This window comes from Ovis canadensis, chromosome 3, assembly GCF_042477335.2.
Source record: "Ovis canadensis isolate MfBH-ARS-UI-01 breed Bighorn chromosome 3, ARS-UI_OviCan_v2, whole genome shotgun sequence".
In the NCBI taxonomy this organism is placed as follows: domain Eukaryota; kingdom Metazoa; phylum Chordata; class Mammalia; order Artiodactyla; family Bovidae; genus Ovis; species Ovis canadensis.
This window is the reverse complement of record NC_091247.1, coordinates 210,813,380-210,830,576: the sequence shown is the minus strand read 5'-3', so window position 1 is coordinate 210,830,576 and position 17,197 is coordinate 210,813,380. Positions and strand designations below refer to the sequence as shown.

The window sequence follows — 17,197 nt, the reverse complement described above, 5'->3', positions numbered from 1 at the left end:
AAGACGTCTACTCTTTGGAGGAAAAGTTATGACCAACCTACAAAGGTCTGTCTAGTCAAAGCTATGGTTTTTCCAGTAGTCATGTATGGATGTGAGAGTTGGACTATAAGGAAAGCTGAGGGCCAAAGAATTGATGCTTTTGAACTATGGTGTTGGAGAGGAGTTTGAACTATGGTGTTGGAGAGGACTCTTGAGAGTCCCTTGGACTGCAAGGAGATCCAACCAGTCCATCCTAGAGGAAATCAGTCCTGCATATTCACTGGAAGGACTGATGCTGAAACTGAAATTCCAATACTTTGGCCACCTGATGCGAATAGCTGACTCATTTGCAAAGACCCTGATGCTGGGAAAGATTGAAGTTGGGAGGAGAAGGGGACAACAGAGGATGAGATGGTTGGATGGCATCACCAACTCAATGGGCATGAGTTTGAGTAAACTCTGGGAGTTGGTGATAGACAGGGAGGCCTGGCGTGCTGCAGTCCATGGGGTTGCAAAGAGTTGGACCCAACTGAGCAGCTGAACTGAACTGAACTGATATAAACAAAAATATATTTATACTATGGCAAAATATCTCTAACAAGATCCTATATACTATTAAAGTACTAATGTGTTGTAATGAAATATAACATTAAAATAAAGACAGTGTATCATGAAAAAGACTGGAGTCAGACATTTGTTTGATTCACAGAGCCACATTTACTAAGTTAATAACTTCACAAATTGCAAGAAGAAAGAAAGAGAAAGAAAAGGGGAGGGGTTTGGATGAAGGGAGACAAAAAATATTAACACAGTCTGGTGTGGATCATTTAAAAGGTGAAAGTAAATAATATACATCTAGTGTCAATAATGTAAATCAGGTAGTAAAGAGTATATACTAGTGTATCTAATATTCTTTATAGTGAAGGACTTACAAAGAATAAAATAGGCTCTAAAATTTGGGGATAAAGATAAGCAAAGACTCTTGCCTCTGAACAAAGCAAGTGAAAAATCATTTTTTCTTTCTTTTTGAATCGTAATCATTACTGAATATATAAAAGCCTCTTTATAAATGAGATGTTAATATGAGTTACCTTTTATACCTAAAATTAAACTAAAACGTTATTTTCTCAAATGGTAAAGAATCTGCCTGCAATGAGGGAGACCTGGGTTTGATCCCTGGGTCAGAAAGACCCCCTGGAGAAGAAAATGGCAACCTGCCTGGAGAACTCCATGGACAGAGGATTCTGGTGGGCTACAGTCCATAGGATCACAAAGAGTCAGACACGAATGAACGACAAAGACTTTCACATAATATACAACGTAGCAAACTTTGTTATTAAATGTGTGAATGAAGTAAGAGTATTTTATGGTTGAAGAAATTAAATCTTAGAGGCGGCCAAAGTCATACTGCTTACTTAATATTATACTACCACTTATAAGTAATTTATAATACTTTTAGTTTAAAAAGCATTTTCAAATTTATGTCACTTGAGTTGACTATCATAGAGATCCACTAAGGTAAATATGACATTTTTTTTTTTAATCTCTATTTACTAGAAAAGGAAACTTAAGTCCATAGAGGCTGTGGAGTGTCCCAGATCTCAAAACTAGAGACTGGTAAAAGCTTGATTAAAATTCTATTCTAACTCCAAATCCTAAAGCTGTTATTATTTTAGGCTGCCTCAGATTCTGAGATACATTACTTTGTTACTTAATGAAGTGGGAAAAAATCTTTCAAGTTTTTGAAGCCTTGATTTAAAATATCATATGAACATAAGTGATTCAAAGTAAATTGCTTTTCTGTGACTTGTATGTTTGTATCAAATTCTGGTTATTTTAAAATTATACAGAAAGAGTAAACTCCATTTATACAGAAAGTATGTACCTATACCATGATGAGCCCACCTATCTCAGACCAATCTCACTGTATAATTATGACTGCTTATCTACATCAAAGATGAATTCAGAGTCTTCATTTTTTAGAAAAGGTTCCTGAATAAAATAAAAATGGGATTTTTTTTCTAGTTTTCTCTCCTTGTGGTAAGTTGATATATTTACATAAGAAAAGTGAGAATATAGAAAAGGTTCATGCATGCAGATATTTAAAAAAAGGGAAGAATGGAAGTGAGAATTCATATAAAATCAAGTAACATTAGCCTTTAAATTTTCCCTTAATAGAAAATAAAAAAAATCATTTCAAACTGTTAAAAACTGTAATAGTTGCTTTTAATTCACCTACATTAGGCTACAGCAATAACTGCATTCTTTGCAAGGTAAATCTGGGTAGGATATATAAACTTTTATTGAATGATTTTTCCTAGTATGCTTTTTTTGAGCTTCTGTCCATATCATTGCCATCACTTACAAGTTATCACCATCATCATTATTAACAAAACGAATCTCACATTTGTTTATATATTAATATCTTAACATTGTCTAGCATAGCTCTCAAACAAAATGTGTTGAATAAATATGCATAATGCTTAGATTTTTTTAAAGTTGTTTTATATTTTATCATGATTGTTGGAAACAGTGAAAATAATTTGTTTCCTTTTTGCAAGTAATGTTATAAGTCACATAGAGTAAGTGACTTGCACAAGAGTAGAAAACTTGTGTGTGAAATTTTAAATTGAAATTCAGTTCTCTAGTCCCAAAAGTAAAGATTTATTTTTTTAGCTTTATTTGAAGACTTAATCTTATAACAACATCATAACTTCTGATTCTTCAATAAGTATATCCTACTTGTCCACCGTTAAATAAAGTGAAAAAGAATATACCCCAGAAGTAATAAGTATCCTTGCCTTCAGTAAGTCAATTCAAACACTTAAGGATCAACTAGAATTACCTTACAGCATAAATATTTTTAGAAACTTTCTTGAGGTTAAAACCTCAAGAGTTCTTATATCTTGAGCACTAGCTGTTGGAAACACACAGAGACACACACACAGATACACACCTGATCAGAGAAAGAAGATCCTAATTCTTGTGGATAAGAGCCTCCTGAAAAAAAAAGGACATATCCTGAGTTCCCCATTTAGAAATGACACTAGTGATTTCCAGTCAATTTTGTTCCCTGAAGAAAGATATGATAGGTGTTTTTCTAATCTCATCTTTCTGTTGAAAAAGCACCGCACAAACCACAGTACTTCCGCCTCTCATTGCACAGAATATTTCCCTTTTTGATGGAATAAATGTTAGGTTCTAACATTATTTTATGACTTAAAAATTGTAAATTCAGTGATAACAAATAGCCAGAGTTTTAAGAAACAAATGATGGGATAACAGAATCACTTTCTGAATTTTTTCCAAAAGTAAATAATTTGTTATAAAATATGGTTGCAAATAGTGGGTGGAAGAAAAAAGGAGAAAAAATAAAACTTCTTAATCATTTCATTTGAGTGGACTTAATTGTGCTGTATCGTATAAACTGAAACCACAGAGAGATAACTTTCATATATATACTATTAATGCATACATACATATATAAGTATATATACCTAAACACGTATGTGTATATATACATATGTGTGTACATGTTGTTAGTGGTGTTCAGTCCCTAACTTGTGTCTGACTCTTTGCAACCCCATGAACTGCAGCACACCACTCTCTTCTGTCCTCCACTATCCCCCAAGTTTGCTTAAATTCATGTCAATTGAGTTGATGACGCTATTGACCATCTCATTGTCTGCCACCCAATTCTTTGGCCTTCCATCTTTCACAGCATCAGATTCTTTTCCAATGAGTCAGTTCTTCACATCAGGTGGCCAAAGTGTTGGAGTTTTAGCTTCAGTATCAGTCCTTTCAATGGATATTCAGGACTTATTTCCTTTTGAATGGACTGATTGGATCTCCTTGCAGTCCAAGGGACTTATTCGAAAGCATTAATTCTTCAGTGCTCAGCTTTCTTCATAGTCCAACTCTCACATCCATACATGACTATTGGAAAAACCATAGCCTCGACTATACAGACCTTTGTTGGTGAAGTAATGTCTCTGCTTTTTAATATGCTGTCTAGCTTGGTCATAGCTTTTCTTCTGGAGCAACCCGTCTTTTAATTTCATTGCTGCAGTCACCATCTGCAGTGATTTTGGAGCCCAAACATGTAAAGTCTGTCACTGTTTTCATTGTTTCCCCATCTATCTGCCATGAAGTGATAGGACTGGATGCCATGATCTTACTTTTCTAAATGTTGAGTTTTAAGCCAACTTTTTCGGTTCTTCTTCACTTTCTGCCATAAATATGGTGTCTTATGCATATCTGAGGTTATTGATATTTCTCCTGGCAATCTTGATTCCAGCTTGTGCTTCATCCAGTCTAGTATTTCTCATGATGTATTCTGCATATAAATTAAATAAGCACGGTGACAATGTACAGTATTGACATACTTATTTCCCAATTTGGAACCAGTCTGCTGTCTCACTGAACATGTGCTTGTAAAAACAGAACTTCAACCAATAAATCCACAGTCTATTCAATAAATAAGAAATAATTATCAGGAGATAATTTTTAGTTAATAGAGCAGTTACATAGACACTGTAACTATTTGCTACGTACAAAATGTGTGAGATAAAATTAACATAGGAAAAAGTAAGCTCTGCAAAATTTGATAAAGCTATAGCTATTTTTATGAAATCAATATGTGATTTTAAATTTTCTGTATGGATAGCACAAATGTTAAATAGTTTTATAGGAGAGAGAAATTAACTTTCAAGGACTTTCATTATAAATTATACAAAGTTTTCTAAACTATAGGGGGGAAAGAAGTTGTTGCTATTTTTTTCACTACAACTAGAATTACCTTGATTTCCAAATCAGATGAAAATGTGTTACTAGAAAAAGGAAAAGTTAATCTTATTTATGAACATTGTTACAAGATTGTAAAACAGTCCCAAGTCATATCAAACACTGTATAAAACTGCTTAGCATATAGATGATCATATTCAATTCATTTCGGGATTGTAATAATTCTCTTTCAGAAGAATGTTAAATAAAATGCTACAAACAATAAATTGCAGAAATAAAAGAACATGATTGCATCAAGATAGAATGCATGCTTATTACAATTAAACAACTTTTCATGATAAACAATCTTTACCAGAATCTATATAAACATTCTTTTTTTTCCTCAAAGTTTAAGCTTTTATTTTGTTTTGGAGTACGACCAATTAACAATGGTGTGGTAAGTGAACAGCAGAGACTCAATCATACATATACATGCACCCATTTTCTCCCACACCACCCCTCCTATTCAGGCTGGCACAAAACATTGAGTAGAGTTTCATGTAATATACAATAGGTCATTATTGGTTATCCATTTTGAATATAGTAGTGTGTATAATGATCTCCCCAAACTCCCTAACTGTCCCTTCCCCCGGCAGCCCTGAATTTGATAAACATCATTCTTAACCTCAATGTATTAGTAGATTTTTAGAAAATCATTACGACAAAATGATGATAATACCACTTCTTTTCAATATCATTGAAGAGATTCTCCAGCACACTTAAGACCACCACAGAAAATTAAAATGATAAGGACTTAAAAATTTTTTTGCCTATGATATAATTATCAACACAGAATATAAAAATAATTTAATGACTAGTTAATAAAAATAATATTAGTATAACTGAATGTAACATTAATTTGTAAATTCTCTCATACTAAAGGTCAATAATAAACAGAAACAATTAATTAACAGCCACAATAGAAACATTGTTATATACTTATGAGCAAATCTAACAGAAATGGACGAGATCTATATAGAACTTATTCTATAATTGTATATAAATATTTTCAAACACAGTTAAATTTTAATAGGACCAGTGGATCTAATAAATATGCCAATTAATCCTAAAATATTTTAGGGGTTAAATTCACTTCCAATTAATATCCCCTGTTATCCTATGTTCATTAAAGAAAAATCCAAGAGTAAATCTGTCACTATTGAAGAAGAAAAAAAAATAGTGGCCTTTTTCTACTAGATATCATGACTTTTGCTAAAGCTATGTTCAACAAAGTTTTTTTTACAACAAAATGACATGAGAACATAAATCAGGCCAACTGAAAGGGAAAAGATACAAACAAGAAGTCATGTGTATCAGTGAAAAAATAGATTAGGTAGCATTGTAGATAAAGTAGAAAATGAGGTACTATTAAATAATTACTGCTGTGAATTTTTAAACCAGTATAAAAACCCAAATACGGGTATATACACTCTACTGTATATACATCATATGCAGAATTAGAAACTTAAATCATAACCTAAAAATAAGTAAATACATGAAAATTGATATCAATTCATAAGATTGATTCATTATACATTTTATTTATTTTCATTTCATTTATTTCATTTATTTGAAGCACTGAGATAAAATATAAAATAAGATAATAAAACACTGTAAAATTATAAGGAAATGAAAGGTTATCAAACTCAAAATTTTTAATAATATACTGAGAAAAGAAGGAAAGCAAAGTTGGTAGTATGTTTCGACTTGAACAACAAACAATTTTATTCTCTATATATATATATATTTAGTGACAACTATTTGCTAGATGCTTTTCTAAACCTTGAGAATGTTAAATAATCAGGGCAAAATTTCCTGCCTTGTCATAGATATTACATTTTAGTGTAGTTGATAGAAAAATGGAAAATAAAGTGTGAAATAATTTTAAGAATAAACAAAACAAGTGACTGTAAAACAAGTTGAGGGAAACAAATAGTTATCTTGTGATAGTCTTTGCCCAATATGCTTTTCAGCTAATCCACATTTTCCATTGCCAATGCTACAGAATAAAGCTAGACTTCGACATAAGAAATACAGGCAGACATTTTCTTAAAACTGCATTAAAAAAAATTTGGTTTATAAAAGGAAATGAATGTGGGTTTTTTTATGGGGAAATCTAAATCACACTTACTTGAAGGGTTATTTTTTATGTTAGCAGCTTTAGGTTTAACCGATGTGTCTTTTAAATAAAAGGCCAAGAAAAAGATAAAAATAAAGTAGAAACAGAACATCTGAGTAGTCTACTCATTTCATTTATTTTAAATAAGAACTTAGAGTCCTGCGGAAAACTCACAAAAACATACTTACAAGAACAGTTTCTGGAAGGAGACAATGTAAGCATGAGGAGTGTCATAAGTAAAGCTCCCTCTGTAAACTGAGAGTGAGAAAGGGAGTCTTTTTTTTTTTTTTTTAAGGTAGAGGGCAAACAATTTTTCATTAATTTATTAATTAAGGTTTGGTTAGCATATAATATTATATTAGTTTCAAATGCATGATTCAATATTCATATATATTGCAAAATGACCACCTCGAAAGTCCAATCAACAACTGTCTTTAAGGATTCTTAAAGAGATATGTTCTGAGTCAGGAATGTGAGCTAAAAAAATGAAAAGGCAGGGGAGACATTTAAAAACTTACTTGTGTAAAGAGATAGTATGTATAATGAAATTCCAACATCTCTCTCAATGCTTAGCATATATTAACCCTGTACCAGTCACCATGGATCATTTACTGAGGATGTGCTGAACAGTAGTGATATTTCAGTGACATGTGAAATTGCAGAAGTACATGACATTGCTTTCAGAAGACATACTTTCTAATAAATGGTATTTTATTGGACTAACAAAATGAACTTATGCAGATGGAGTAATTTGACTACAAAAATACATGTATAGGTTTCATAGGGACATATCTATCTGACATTTTAAAACTACTGGAGATAGAAATTTACAATGCTTTGCAAAAAACCTGGGTTCAAGTCATCTGAGAATAACCACTGCCACCTCAAGAAGCTCTTCAAAATTAAATTTGTTAAGTGAGAATAATCACTGCAGTTAATCAACAGGCCTTCTTGGCCAGTAAGGTGCAGTCTGGCTTACATGACTGAGCCTGTGTTAAGCTCTTCCTGTGTACAATAAGGGGCGGAGGTGGTGAGGCCACAGTGCAACTTTGTGGTGGGAAGCTGTCCTCGGGGCAGGATACTCATCTCAAGCTGTGATACTAAAAGTGGATGTGGTCAGGGGTGTTTGCTGGACAGTTGCCTGGAAATACAAGCATAAGCTGTATGACCATGACCAACAGCAATTTTTGTAGTCTTGACTTTTCCATAAATGTGTTTGAATCGATGAGACAGGACAAGAAGATTCTAAAATTCATAACAAGAGCAATGAAGTAAATAAATCTGACTGGAAGAAACAGAGTTGAGTCTGGATACTCACGGGCATGTTGGAGCAGAAGTGAAATGCCCAGTGACAAAGTGAAAGATAGGCAAACATACTTGAAGAAATAATTATTCAGAACTTAATACAAGTTCAGAACACAGCTAGGTGTTACATACTTGGCGAGGCACATATAAAGTCAACCAGTATATTGTAGTAGAATCAACACAAGGCAGGGATTTCATAAATCTTGAATGTATACTTCAGCAGGAAGAGGAGGAGACTAGATCACCATCTTGGCAAATAATATTGGTTGGCACGGTTTCCAGAGTTAGTAACAGATGAATAATTCCTTAGCCCCGTCTTAGCTGAAGCCTTCTGTAATTACAAAAATAAACAATTCTACTGAAGGATCATTTCTTCAACAAAGAAATGTTTTCATTGAGTTAACTTAGCCCATGCTAGAAGACTTCATATTTGCTTTGTTTAATATCAATCTATTTGATGTAGTGAAACATAGAGCTTTTCCCTGCTGTGGTATTAACTTATAATTTGTGAATAAATGGCCATGTAAATAGTAACTCTTTTCAAAATCACTCTCAGGGGAAAAATATGCATGACTTACAAGTTAGACGTCTTCAAATTACTATTAGCATTCTAGTTATTTTCCTTGTTTGTTTGCTTGTTTGTTTGGCATTTAATCTTAAGTTTTCTGCCACAGTGGTAATCTACACAGTCATGGAAAAAAAAGAAATAAGCCATTTACAACTTCTGCATTTTGAATCCAAATGCACTTTCAACATCAAAGAATACTATGATTTTGTCAATATCATGAAATGTAGATATTACCTACCCCAGGTACACAAACAAATAGATCTAGGAATAAGGCAGCACTTTTTCCAAGGAAAATGGGTCATTAGTTACAGATGTAGGTAGACTCAAAGTCTCTCAAATCACTTTTTAAATGCAAATAATAGCAGTCGGTAAGTTCTAATTTATTTATTGCCTCTTCATTTATTGTTAGTAGAATAAAAATGTATTGTTTAAACTCTACAATTCTTACATTATCCTCTTGGAGAGTTTGAAAATATCTACTGAAACCTTGCAATGTTCCTTCTATGGTAGTAACCAACCTCCTGGAGCCTCTTTATACTGGCTTATTTTTTCTCCATTATTATATACAGAATTGATAACATCAAAGCACAATAGAATATATATAGGCACACACACAAATAGGAAACTACTTGTACTTTAATGAAGACTCTATCCTATTTTTTGTCTGAGCTAGTCTTTGTTAAGGATTTCTGTGTGCCAAGTATATTGTTTGGCAATATATATATATATATATATATATATATGTTTATAAACTATATATATATAGTTTAAAAATATATAAAGCACAGTCCCTATTATCTAACTGTTCACAGTCTGTTTATAGACATTAGCATATGTTTTAAATTAACATGTAATTTACAATGGTAAACACAATTACTAGGTATTATAGAAGAGAGAATTATATCTGACAATTTCATAATGGATTACCAGTATCAATTGTGAGGAAATGGTGTTAGGGAGATGTCCTGGATTAGGTGATTTGGAAGGAGTGTATTTAAAACAATATGTCTCATATTGGCTTCCCTTTTGGCTCAGCTGGTAAAGAATCTGCCTGCAATGCAGGAGACCTGAGTTCAATCCCTGGGTTGGGAAGATATCCTGGAGAAGGGAAAGGCTACCCCATCCAGGATTCTGGTCTGGAGAATTCCATGGACTACATAGTCCATGGGGTCTCAAAGAGTCAGACACGGCTGAGCAATTTTCATACACACGTTAGATATCAAGTTGAATGGGGCTAAGATGCACCAAGAATTGATGATAGAAATGATGAAGACTTAGAAGAAAGAGGCATTAAAATGAATAAAGAGAGCTATGTGTAGTCCAGTATTGTTGGTTTAAGTGAGGTTATGAATATCTGGAGATGGATGGAACATGGGACAGTCTAGAATGACAAGAATTGAGTGTGAGTCTTTCTCTCACTTACTTTACTGAGTGTGACAATCTCCAGGTCCATCCATGTTGCAACAAATGGTATTATTTCATTCTTTTTCTGGCAGAGTAATACTCCATTGCATAAATGTACCACATCTTCCCTGTCCACTCATCTGTTAATTGACATTTAGGTTGTTTCCATGTCCTAGTTGTTGTTGTATTATAAATAGTGTTGCAATGAGCATTGGGGTGTACGTATCGCTTTGAATTAAATTGGGAGATTGAGATAGACATATAACACTACAACATAAAAAATAAATAATAAAACTACTGTTTAGTACAGGTGGCTCTACTTAATACTCAGGAATGACCTATAAGAGAAACTTATCTTGCCCTCAGTCTTTCCCAGCATCAGGGTCTTTTCCAGTGAGTTGGCTTTTCACATCAGGTGGCTTCCAAAGGGTATTCAGCATCAATCCTGATTCAGCTTCAGCATCAATCATTCCAATAAATATTCAGGGTGGTTTCCTTAATGATTGACAGGTTTGATTTCCTTGCTGTCCAAGGGACTCTCAAAAGCCTTCTCCAACTCCACAATTCAAAAGCATCAATCCTCAGTGCTCAGCCCACTTTATGGTCCAGCTCTCACATCTGTACACTACTATTGGAAAAACTGTAGTCTGACTATACAGATGTTTTTTGGCAAAGTGATGTCTTTGCTTTTTAATATGCTATCTAGGTTCATCATAGCTTTTCTTCCAAGGGCTAAGAGTCTTAGTTTCAGGACTGCACTTACCATCGCAGTGATTTTGGAGCCCAGGAAAATAAAATCTGTCATTGTTTCCATTTTTTCCCATCTATTTGCCATGAATTGATAGGAGTGTGTGCCACGATCTTAGTTTTTTGACTCTTGAATTTTAAGCCAGCATTTTCCACTCTCCTCTTTGACTTTCATTAAGAATCTCTTTAGTTCCTCCTCACTTTCTGCCATAAGGGTGGTGTATCTTCATATCTCAAGTTACTGAAATTTCTCCCAGCAATATTGATTCCAGCCTGAGTTTCATCCAGCCTGGCATTTCACATGATATACTCTGCATACAAGTTAAATAAGCAGGGTGACAATATACAGCTTTGACATACTCCTTTTCCAATTAGGAAACAGTTTGTCATTCCATGTCCAGTTCTAACTGTTGCTTCTTGACCTGCATACAGGTTTCTCAGGAGGAAGGACAGGTGCTCTGGTATTTCCATCTCTTGAAGAATTTTCCAAGTTTGTTGTGATCAACACAGTCAAATGCTTTAGTGTAGGCAATGAAGCAGAATTAGATTTTTGGGGGGAATTCCTTTGCTTTTACTATGATCCAGCGGACTTTGGCAATTTGTTCTTTGGTTCCTCTGCCTTTTCTAAATCCAGTTTGAACATCTGGAAGTTTTCGGTTTACATACTGTTGAAGTCTAGCTTGAAGGATTTTAAGCATTACCTTGCTAGCATGTGAAAAGAGTGCAATTGTGCAGTAGTATGAACATTCTTTGGCATTGTTCCTTTTTGAGAATGGAATGAAAACTGACATTTTCCAGTTCTGTTGGTCACTGCTGAGTTTTCCAAATTTGCTGGCATACCAAGTGCAGCACTTTCACAGCATCATATTTTAGGATTTGAAATAGCTCAACTAGAATTCCATCACCTCCACTAGCTTTGTTTGTAGTGATGCTTCCTAAGGCCCACTTGACTTCACATTCCAGGATGTCTGGCTCTAGGTAAGCGATCACATCATTGTGATTATCTGGGTCAAGAAGATCTTTTTTGTACAGTTCTTCTGTGTATTCTTATGACCTCTAAGGCATATTAAATGATTAAGTTCCTGTAGAGGAAAGTAAAAAATATCTCTTGTGGAAGATGAGAAAAAGATAAAGCATAATGCAAAGAAACAATATATTACACTTAAAAAATAATTATATATGCTTATGTGCTGCACTCTATATGCCAGAAAATTTGGAAAATTCAGCAGTGGCCACAGGACTGGAAAAGGTCAGTTTTCATTCCAATCCCAATGAAAGGGAATGCCAAAGAATGCTCAAACTACTGCACAATTGCACTCATCTCACATGCTAGTAAAGTTATGTTCAAAATTCTCCAAGCTAGGCTTCAGCAATACGTGAACCGTGAACTTCCTGATGTTCAAGATGGTTTTAGAAAAGGCAGAGGAACCAGAGATCAAATCGCCAACATCTGCTGGATCATTGAAAAAGCAAGAGAGTTCCAGAAGAACATCTATTTCTGCTTTATTGACTATGCCAAAGCCTTTGACTGTGTGGATCACAACAAACTGGGGAAAATTCTGAAAGAGATGGGAATACCAGACCACCTGTCCTGCCTCTTGAGAAATCTGTATGCAGGTCAGGAAGCAACAGTTAGGACTGGACATGGAACAACAGACAGGTTCCAAATAGGAAAAGGAGTACGTCAAGGCTGTATATTGTCACCCTGCTTATTTAACTTATATGCAGAATACATCATGAGAAACGCTGGGCTGGAAGAAACACAAGCTGGAATCAAGACTGCCCGGAGAAATATCAATCACCTCAGATATGCAGATGACATCACCCTTATGGCAGAAAGTGAAGAGGAACTAAAAAGCCTCTTGATGAAAGTGAAAGAGGAGAGTGAAAAAGTTGGCTTAAAGCTCAACATTCAGAAAACGAAGATCATGGCATCTGGTCCCATCACTTCATGGGAAATAGACGGGGAAACAGTGGAAACAATGTCAGACTTTATTTTTTTGGGCTCCAAAATCACTGCAGATGGTGACTGCAGCCATGAAATTAAAAGACGCTTACTCCTTGGAAGAAAAGTTATGACCAACCTAGATAGCATATTCAAAAGCAGAGACATTACTTTGCCAACAAAGGTCCGTCTAGTCAAGGCTATGGTTTTTCCACTAGTCATGTATGGATGTGAGAGTTGGACTGTGAAGAAGGCTGAGCCCTGAAGAATTGATGCTTTTGAACTGTGGTGTTGTAGAAGACTCTTGAGAGTCCCTTGGACTGCAAGGAGATCCAACCAGTCCATTCTGAAGGAGATCAGCCCTGGGATTTCTTTGGAAGGAAAGATGCTAAAGCTGAAACTCCAGTACTTTGGCCACCTCATGCGAATAGTTGACTCACTGAAAAAGACTCTGATGCTGGGAGGGATTGGGGGCAGGAGGAGAAGGGGACAACAGAGGATGAGATGGCTGGATGGCATCACTGACTCGATGGATGTGAGTTGGGTGAACTCCGGGAATTGGTGATGGACAGGGAGGCCTGGCATGCTGTAGTTTATGGGGTTGCAAAGAGTCAGGCATCAATGAGTGACTGAACTGAACTGAATTACTTTACAATATTGTAGTGGTTTTGTCATACATTGACATGAATCAGCTGTGGGTGTACATGTGTCCCTCATCCTGATCCCCCCTCCTCCTCCCTCCCGATCCCATCACTCAGGGTTGTCCTAGTGCACTGGCTTTGTGTGTCCTGTTTCATGCATTGAACTTGAACTGGTGATCTATTTCACATATGGTAACATACATGTTTCAATGTTATTCTCTCAAATCATCCCAACCCTGTCCTCTCCCACAGAGTCCAAAAGTCCGTTCTTTATATCTGTTTCTTTTGCTGTCTCACATATAGTTTCATCGTTACCATGTTTCTAAATTCCATCAGTTCAGTTCAGTTCAGTTCAGTCGCTCAGTCGTGTCTGACTCTTTGTGACCCCATGAATCACAGCACGCCAGGCCTCCCTGTCCATCACCAACTCCCGAAGTTCACTCAGACTCACATTCATTGAGTCATGATACCATCCAGCCATCTCATCCTCTGTCGTCCCCTTCTCCTCCTGCCCCTAATCCCTCCCAGCATCAGAGTCTTTTCCAGTGAGTCAACTCTTCGCATGAGGTGGCCAAAGTACTGGAGTTTCAGCTTTAGCATCATTCCTTCCAAAGAAATCCCAGGGCTGATCTCCTTCAGAATGGACTGGTTGGATCTCCTTGCAGTCCAAGGGACTCTCAAGAGTCTTCTCCAACACCACAGTTCAAAAGCATCAATTCTTTGGTGCTCAGCTTTCTTCACAGTCCAACTCTCACATCCATACATGACCACTGGAAAAACCATAGCCTTGACTAGACGGACCTTTGTTGGCATGGTCTCTTAATGTCTCTGCTTTTGAATATGCTATCTAGGTTGGTCATAACTTTCCTTCCAAGGAGTAAGCATCTTTTAATTTCATGGCTGCAGTCACCATCTGCAATGATTTTGGAGCCCCCCAAAAATAAAGTCTGACACTGTTTTCACTGTTTCCCCATCTGTTTCCCATGAAGTGATGGGACCGGATGCCATGATCTTCATTTTCTGAATGTTGAGCTTTAAGCCAACTTTTTCACTCTCCTCTTTCACTTTCATCAAGAGGCTTTTTAGTTCCTCTCCACTTTCTGCCATAACGGTGGTGTCATCTGCATATCTGAGGTGATTGATATTTCTCTCGGCAGTCTTGATTCCAGCTTGTGTTTCTTCCAGCCCAGTGTTTCTCATGATGTATTCTGCATATAAACTAAATAAGTAGGGTGACAATATACAGCCTTGACATACTCCTTTTCCTATTTGGAACCAATCTGTTGTTCCATGTCTGGTTCTAACTGTTGCTTCCTGACCTGCATATAGGTTTCTCAACAGGCAGGTCAGGGAGTCCATATGTATGCTTTAATGGACTGTATTGGTGTTTTTCTTTCTGACTTACAATTTTTAGTGGTGCCAAACATCTACATGAATGAAAAATGGGTAACATGTGTTACTCATGCAGAACCCCTCTCCCACATCCCTCCCCATCCCATCCCCCAGGGTCATCCCAGTGCACCAGCTGTGAGCACCCTGTCTCATGCATCGAACCTGGACTGGCGATCCGCTTCACATATGGTAATATACAAGTTTTAGTGCTACCCTCTCAAACCATCCCACCCTCACCTTCTCCCATGGAGTCCAAAAGACTGTTCTTTACATCTGTGTCTCTTTAGCTGTCTCACATATAGGGCCATTATCACTATCTTTATAAATTCCATATACATGCGTTAGTATACTGTATTGGTATTTATATTTCTGACTTAGTTCATTCTGTATGATAGGCTCCAGTTTCATCCATCTCATTAGAATTGATTCAAGTGCATTCTTTTTAAAGTCTGAGTAATATTCATTTGTGGATATGTGCCACAGCTTTCTTATCCATTTGTCTACCGATGGACATCTAGGTTGTTTCCACGTCCTGGCTATTGTAAACAGTGTTGCAGTGAAATTGGGTTACACATGTCTCTTTCAATTCTGGTTTCTTCAGTGTGTGTGCCCAGCGGTGAGATCGCTGGGTCATATGGTACTTCTATTTCCAGTTTTTAAGGAATCTCCACACTGTTCTCCATAGTGGCTGTACCAGTTTGCCTTCCCACCAACAGTGTAAGAGGGTTCCTTTTTCTCCACAGCATCTCCAGCATTTATTGTTTGTAGACTTTTAGATAGCAGCCATTCTGACTGGCATGAGATAGTACCTCATTGTGGTTTTGATTTGTATTTCTCTGATAATGAGTGATGTGGAGCATCTTTTCATGTGTTTGTTAGCCATCTGTATGTCTTCTTTGGAGAAATGTCTGTTTAGTTCTTTGGCCCATTTTTTGATCGAGTCGTTTATTTTTTCTGGAATTGAGCTGCAGGAGTTGCTTGTATATTTTTGAGATTAATTCTTTGTCAGTTGCTTCATTTGCTATTATTTTCTCCCATTCTGAAGGCTGCCTGTTCATCTTGCTTATAGTTTTCTTTGTTGTGCAAAGCTTTTAAGTTTAATTAGGTCCCATTTGTTTATTTTTGCTGTTATTGCATTACTCTGGGAGGTGGTTCATAGAGAATCCTGCTATAATTTATGTCAGAGAGTGTTTTGCCTATGTTTTCCTCTAGGAGGTTTATAGTTGCTGGTCTTACGTTTAGATCTTTAATCCATTTTGTGTTTATTTTTGTGTACGGTGCTAGAAAGTGTTCTATTTTTATTCTTTTACAGGTAGCTGATCAGTATTCCCAGCACCACTTGTTAAAGAGATTGTCTTTTCTCCATTGTATATTCTTGCCTCCTTTGTCAAAGATAAGATGTCCATATGTGTGTGGATTTATCTCTGGGCTTTCTATTTTGTTTCATTAATCTATATTTCTGTCTTTGTGTCAGTACCATACTGTCTTGATGACTGTAGCTTTGTAGTATAGTCTGAAGTCAGGTAGGTTGATTCCTCCAGTTCCACTTTTCTTTCTCAAGACTGCTTTGGCTATTCAAGGTTTTTTGTATTTCCATACAAATTGTGAAATTATTTGTTTTTGTTCTCTGAAAAATACCTTTGACAGCTTGATAGGGATTGCATTGAATCTATAGATTGCTTTTGGTAGTATACTTATTTTCACTATATTGATTCTTCCAATCCATGAACTTAGTATATTTTTTCCATCTATTTGTGTCATCTTTGACTTATTTCATCAGTGTTTCATAGTTTTCTATATATATAGATCTTTTGTTTCTTTAGGTAGATTTATTCCTAAATATTTTATTATTTTCATTGCAATGATGAATGGAATTGTTTCCTTAATTTCTCTTTCTGTTTTTTCATTGTTGGTGTATAGGAATACAAGGGATTTCTGTGTTTTAACTTTATATCCTGCAACTTTACTATATTCATTGATTAGGTCTAATAACTTTCCTGTGGAATCTTTAGGATTTTCTATGTAGAGGATCATGTCATCTGCAAACAGTGAGAGTTTTACTTCTTTTTTTCCTATCTGGAATCCTTTTGTTTTATTTCTTCTCTGATTGCTGTGGCTAAAACTTCCAAGACTATATTGAATAGTAGTGGTGAGAATGAACACCCTTGTCTTGTTCCTGACTTTAGGGGAAATGTATTCATTTTTTTTTTTTTTTTACCATTGAGGATAATGTTTGCTGTGGGTTTATCATATATGGCTTTTATTATGTTGAGGTATGTTCCTTCTATGCCTGCTTTCTGGAGGTTTTTTTTTTT

At 35.7% G+C, this 17,197-nt stretch overlaps 1 protein-coding gene across 8 annotated transcripts in view; it reads right to left on the bottom strand.

Moving 5' to 3' along the window:
- The window catches only part of KLRK1 (killer cell lectin like receptor K1), a 38,576-nt gene that overhangs the window by 7,938 nt on the left and 13,441 nt on the right, over positions 1-17,197 (bottom strand). Inside the window, exons 4-8 of one of the 8 annotated variants that reach the window (XM_069585693.1) lie at positions 8,764-8,866; positions 8,318-8,516; positions 4,158-4,315; positions 2,936-2,979; positions 1,865-1,971 (exon numbers count right to left, since the gene is read on the bottom strand). The gene's annotated coding sequence lies outside the window, so the exon portion shown is untranslated. Of the gene's footprint in view, positions 1-1,864; positions 1,972-2,935; positions 3,167-4,157; positions 4,316-8,317; positions 8,517-8,763; positions 8,867-17,197 lie in introns of those variants that run through there. The other 7 variants (XM_069585695.1, XM_069585692.1, XM_070292367.1 and 4 more) reach the window with 7 other exon arrangements.